Genomic DNA, 5,232 nt, shown 5'->3' with positions numbered 1-5,232 from the left:
AAAAAAAAAGGAGGTTGTCAAGTTTTGTCTCTCCCGTGATTTATGTTCAGGGCTCCGTTGACAGTCTGTGCGACTAAAAGTCTATATTAGCAGAACCAAGTTAAGATAACTAGAACTGGTTTGGGAGGCTACAAACCTCAACTTCCCCTTACCCAGCTCTGTCTCTCTAACTCAAGAAATCAACTGAACTTCAGTTTAAAGCTCTTCAGCGACTCTTTTACATCTCCCTTTTTCATACCTGGAGAAGGAAAATAGGAAAAGGAGCTCGCAATACAAACATGAGAGATTTCCCTGTTTCCAGGGTATTTTCAGCTAGTTCTCCAGTATCTACTGTATCCGGAAAGTCAGAGATATTTAGGGTAGTCATGGAGATATTACTGGCCTCTTTCTTGTTTCCTTCCTTTTCTTTGCTATTAAAATCTTTCGCTCTGATTTCAGTAAGGCACCCTACTTCTGCTGGCGTCTGTGTACTGCAGCTCCCCTCTGCCTGGGGACACTTATGTAGGCAGTAGGAACAGTTTTTTTTAAAAAAAATATTTTTATTAAATTTATTGGGGTGACATTGGTTAATAAAATTATATAGTTTCAAATGTACAACTCTATAATACATCTTCTATATATTGCATTAGGAACACGTTTTTAAGCGAGGAGAACGAACAGGTGAGGCTCACACCAAACTGGGATGAATCCCATTCACGGTCTCCGATTTGGACTACAAGTCCCAGGAAACACTGCAGCTCCAGCGCTCTCCAGTGATCCTTCCCTCACTCTTCTGGATCGCAGAGATAAACGTTCCGTTTGCAGCGCACAGCGGGCTGGTCTGTTTTGAACGGCGGTGACGGTGTTGGGAGCCCNTTCCTAGCCAACTCCCAACCAATACACCACTCGGCTGGCCCAGCAGTTCCACTTTATAGACCTTTAATCTTCAAGTTAATAAACCTTCATATAGAGAATCTCATAAACAAAAAAAACAAAATATTCTTGGAAATACTATCCTCCTTGGAAAAATGTATAATCCTGAATGTGAGTAATTACTATAGATAGGAAAGAAAACATTTATTAAGCACTCCTATGTCTCAGGCAAGGTATTAACTGCTTTACACAGTATGTCATTCAATCTTTACAACCCTGTGAGGTAGGTATTAGCTCCACTATACAAATGAAGTAACTGAAGCTCTAAGAAGCTGAGTCATTTGCTTAAGATCACAAAGTGAGTAGCAGCGCAACCGGCACTGGGACTCAGGTCAGGTTCTCTCTGACTCTCATGGTTTTCTCTAAATTAATTTCCAAAGCGCTTTTCATTTACTATGGCTCATTCCATTGTCCCAACAACAGATTGATGTTGAGCACAATCACAGCATTCTCCCTTTCAACGGAAGCCACACAGCCAGGATTAGAACCTAGATTTATAACCATCACCATCATCTCACAGTTACCTTTTATTGAGTGCCTTCTATGTGCTAGGCTCTATGTGAACATTTTTTATACTTCCCCCCCCCATCTTAATCTTCAAAATAGCCTTATGAGGTGGGCACTACTATTATCCCATTTGATGGATGAGAAAACCAAGACTCCGGGGAGCCAACAGTTTTCCCAAGATGATAAAGTAGCAAGTCAGGACTAGAACTCAGGTTTGTCATAACAACACAATTGATAAAGTCAGCTGCCATTTATTGAGTCAGATACTACTTTTTATAAAACATTTTATTTTGACATGATTTGAGATTTACAATTGGCATTTCTCTTTTAATGATCACAATAATCCTATGAAGATGGTACTATTATCCCCATTTTACAGTTGAGGAACTAAGACTTAGAGGAAATAAGTAATGACTCCAAGGGTGTACAAATGGGAAGGGGTAGAGCTAACATTTGAATACAGTTCTCTTTGAGTCCAAGACCTATTTTCTTTCTTCCTTTCCTTCCCCCCCCCTCTCTCTCTTTCTTTTTCTTTTTCTTTCCAGCCCAGAAGCGATCATCTTTTTTGTTTTAAAGATTTTATTAGGGAGTTGGGGGAGTGGAACAGCGTTGCGGTATTGGAGAAGAGGAACAGACAAGTTGCTGTCCTTTTTTGTTCTTCAGTCTAGTTGTGGAGGACGTTGCTTCACTGGCCCATGTTGGTATCATCATTGCGCTCTTCCCGGGTAAGGCAGTCGCTTGCCGGCCATTGGACGGCGGCAGCTCACGCCTGCTGCCGGCCAGCCCCACTGCAGCCTACGCCATAGCCGGTGACTCACGGCAGCCCAGCTCCAGGTCAAGCTGTTCACCAAGTTAGCTGTAGAGGGTGCAGCATCATTGGCCCTCATGTGGGATCTGAACCGGGGCCCTGCTCCTCAGAGCTGGCGTCCCAAGCCAACTCCTAACCAGCACACCACTCGGCCGGCCCAGAAGAGATCATTTTTTTATTAGGTGTCAGGATACGAAAGGATTCAGGGGTGGCTGAGCAAAGGCCATGGTCAGGAATGCAGAGTGTGCCCTCCACACTGAGCCCTCTTCAGTACTTGCATCGCCGTTCATGTTTGAATTTCCTGAAAGAACGGCAGTAGTTGAAAAGTACATAAGCTGCCAGCATCATAGAAACCCCATTGGTGCTCCCTTTCTTCACATTGACATACTTGTAATACCGGTGATAACCTCCTTGAAATGGCGAAATCCTGCATCAGCACCCACCTTGGCAGCTCCCCTATTTTGACATCCATGAGTTTCTTCTTCATTGGTATGACTGACGCCATCTTGGAGTCTGGGGTGTCTGCTCTCAAGACCTATTTTCCTAACCGTGAGGCTTTGCTGACTCCTGTTCTGTCTCCATACAGCCTTGCTTCCCAAAGTGTGGTCCACAGACCAGCAGCATTGGCATCACTTGGGAACTTGTTATAAATGTGGAATCCCAAGCCCCACCCTAGACCTATGAATCAGAAATATATTAAACAAGAAGCCCACATGATTCTCGTTGCACATTTAAGTTTGAGAAGCACTGCATTGCGACGCTGTCAGAATATACAGAATAAGCAGAGAGCAAGATTGTCTAGAACAGGGATTCTCAAACATGTCCCCATGGAAATCAATTTTGAGCTGGAAGAAGGTATGTTCTGCTACTAACCTTGATAATGGTAACCTTTCCCCAATTCATAGAAAAAAATTAGTTAACGAATTGTATTATCTCATCTTTTTTCCTACAATTTTTCCTTTCTTCTTTGGAGCCTAGTATCACTTGCGTATTAGTGATAACTTTAGAAGATGACAACAATTGAACAGTAGTAAAGAAATACCTATGGAAAACTTGAAAAGTGTTTAATTGTATTTTTTCTTGCATTTGTGGGGTTTTTCATTCTTGGATGTGTGATTGTGATTTTATGTTGCATAATAGAGAATAGTCATACTTTCTATTACTTAACTTGTCTCTGATTTACATGGACGAATTAAATATTAATGTCATTTGATGTTCCACAGAAAGCACCTGATTTCCACCTACATGAACATGAGGACCAAGGCTTCAGAATCTCTCTAGAATCATCTAACCAAGAAGAACTTGTCATAGAAAAGTAAAGTTAGAAAGGCTAATATATTTTTCACCTATCCCTCTTCCTCCAATGAGGACCGACATTAATAGATACAAATATAACCTATCGGTTCTTTCTGGATAGTAGAAATATGAGTGGTTTCTATGTTCTCCCTTGTGCTTTCCTGAATACCCCAAAATATCTGCAGTGAACATTCATTCATTCAACAAATATCTAATGAGCACCTACTAAGAGACAGGAACTATTTAGTGCTGGAATACAGCAGTAAACAAGCCAGACAAAAACCTCTTGTTCTGATGTCGGGGTCTTTGGGTTTTTCCTCTTGAGCTGGTCAGATCCCTTGAAGAAAACACTTCAAGTTTCCTCTGTGAAGGGTGAACATCTGGTACCCATAGATCTAGGAACTGAGTGATGGAAGAGGGCGGGGAATCTTAGCAACCAATAGTCATAAATTCGCTTAATCTCCTGTTTAATCAGAGACCTCCTAGTTAATCCACCCTTGAGAATAAAGACTTCATTCAGTCTTCTTTTGGAAGGAGGGGGAACAGTTCAAGAAGTTAGAGATGACCTGGAGATTTAACTGCTCTTAAACAGCTTGCAAAATCCTTGTTTTAATTTCTGGCCAGGGTACAACCTATACATGACTGTCCTATACCTACCTCAACAGTAGGCATTGAGGGATACCTACTGCCACCAATTCCTGGGAATTGAGGGATTCTGCAGTATTGATCAGTTTGGGTCTCATCTTTTTAAAAAATTTATGTATGATCTGAAACTAATAAAAAAAATTATGTATGTATGTATGTGTGTATATATTTTCACAAGCACAAGGAAGACACTCAGGGTCTCAGTTTTTTCCCACTTTGGATTTAAGATTCAAGTTTCTCCAGAGTGGTAACTTAATACTTGTCCATTTGCTTTCCAGCGTCCACTTTTTTTTTTGTTTTTGTTTCTGCTACTGGCTCTTCTCAGTATTGTGGATTTATGCTTTTAAAAATCCAGTTACTGACATTTTAGTGGTGGTCTAGGAGGGGACAAAAGTAGATCATCTTCATTAATGGCCTAACTCTCATCACTTTCAGGAAATACTTTCCTATACTAATTTAAATCCTCTCTTGTTACCATTCAAACCTTTATTTTTCCCTATTTGTTCTTAGAATTGCATATTTGAATAAAATATGTATTTTTACTTGTTTATGATTGTGATTTAGGAAGCATTCATTGTCATTCACATCCTTTAAGATTTTAAATAGCAGGAAATAAATTATTTCTTTCCTCAGCAGATCAAAAATGGGGGTGAGACATATTCATACATATTAATATTAAAAATTATGTATGTAGATTAGTTACAGCAACATTATTTGTAACACCAAAAGACTGCAAAAACCTAATGGTCCATCAACAGAGGACTTGTTAAATAAAACATCCCAATCTATATGGAAGTATATTATATAATTAAAAAGAATGAGGCAGATCTTTGTGTTGTGATGTGGAAGAGTCCGTAAGGGCAGAATAGAGTCAATATAGTATACAATCATTTGTGTTTAGAAACACATATCTGTAATAGTATCTATATCTGTAACAGTGGTTACTTCCTGGGAGAGAATTAGGTGACTGGGAGACAGAGTAGAAGGAAGACTTAGTTTCCTTTGTACACCATTTGCACCATTTGAATTTTATACCATAGTCTTAAAATTACTTATTTAAAAAA

The 5,232-nt window shown here is 39.8% G+C and overlaps 1 pseudogene; it reads right to left on the bottom strand.

The window, feature by feature from the left end:
- Window positions 1–2,494: 2,494 nt before the first annotated feature.
- On the bottom strand, window positions 2,495–2,732 carry LOC109386477 (ATP synthase subunit f, mitochondrial pseudogene; annotated as a pseudogene).
- Between the last annotated feature and the right edge of the window lie 2,500 nt (window positions 2,733–5,232).

Source organism: Hipposideros armiger, unplaced genomic scaffold, assembly GCF_001890085.2.
Source record: "Hipposideros armiger isolate ML-2016 unplaced genomic scaffold, ASM189008v1 scaffold_134, whole genome shotgun sequence".
Lineage (NCBI taxonomy): Eukaryota > Metazoa > Chordata > Mammalia > Chiroptera > Hipposideridae > Hipposideros > Hipposideros armiger.
Note: the sequence above shows the minus strand (reverse complement) of the source record. Positions and strands in the feature narration are given on the sequence as shown.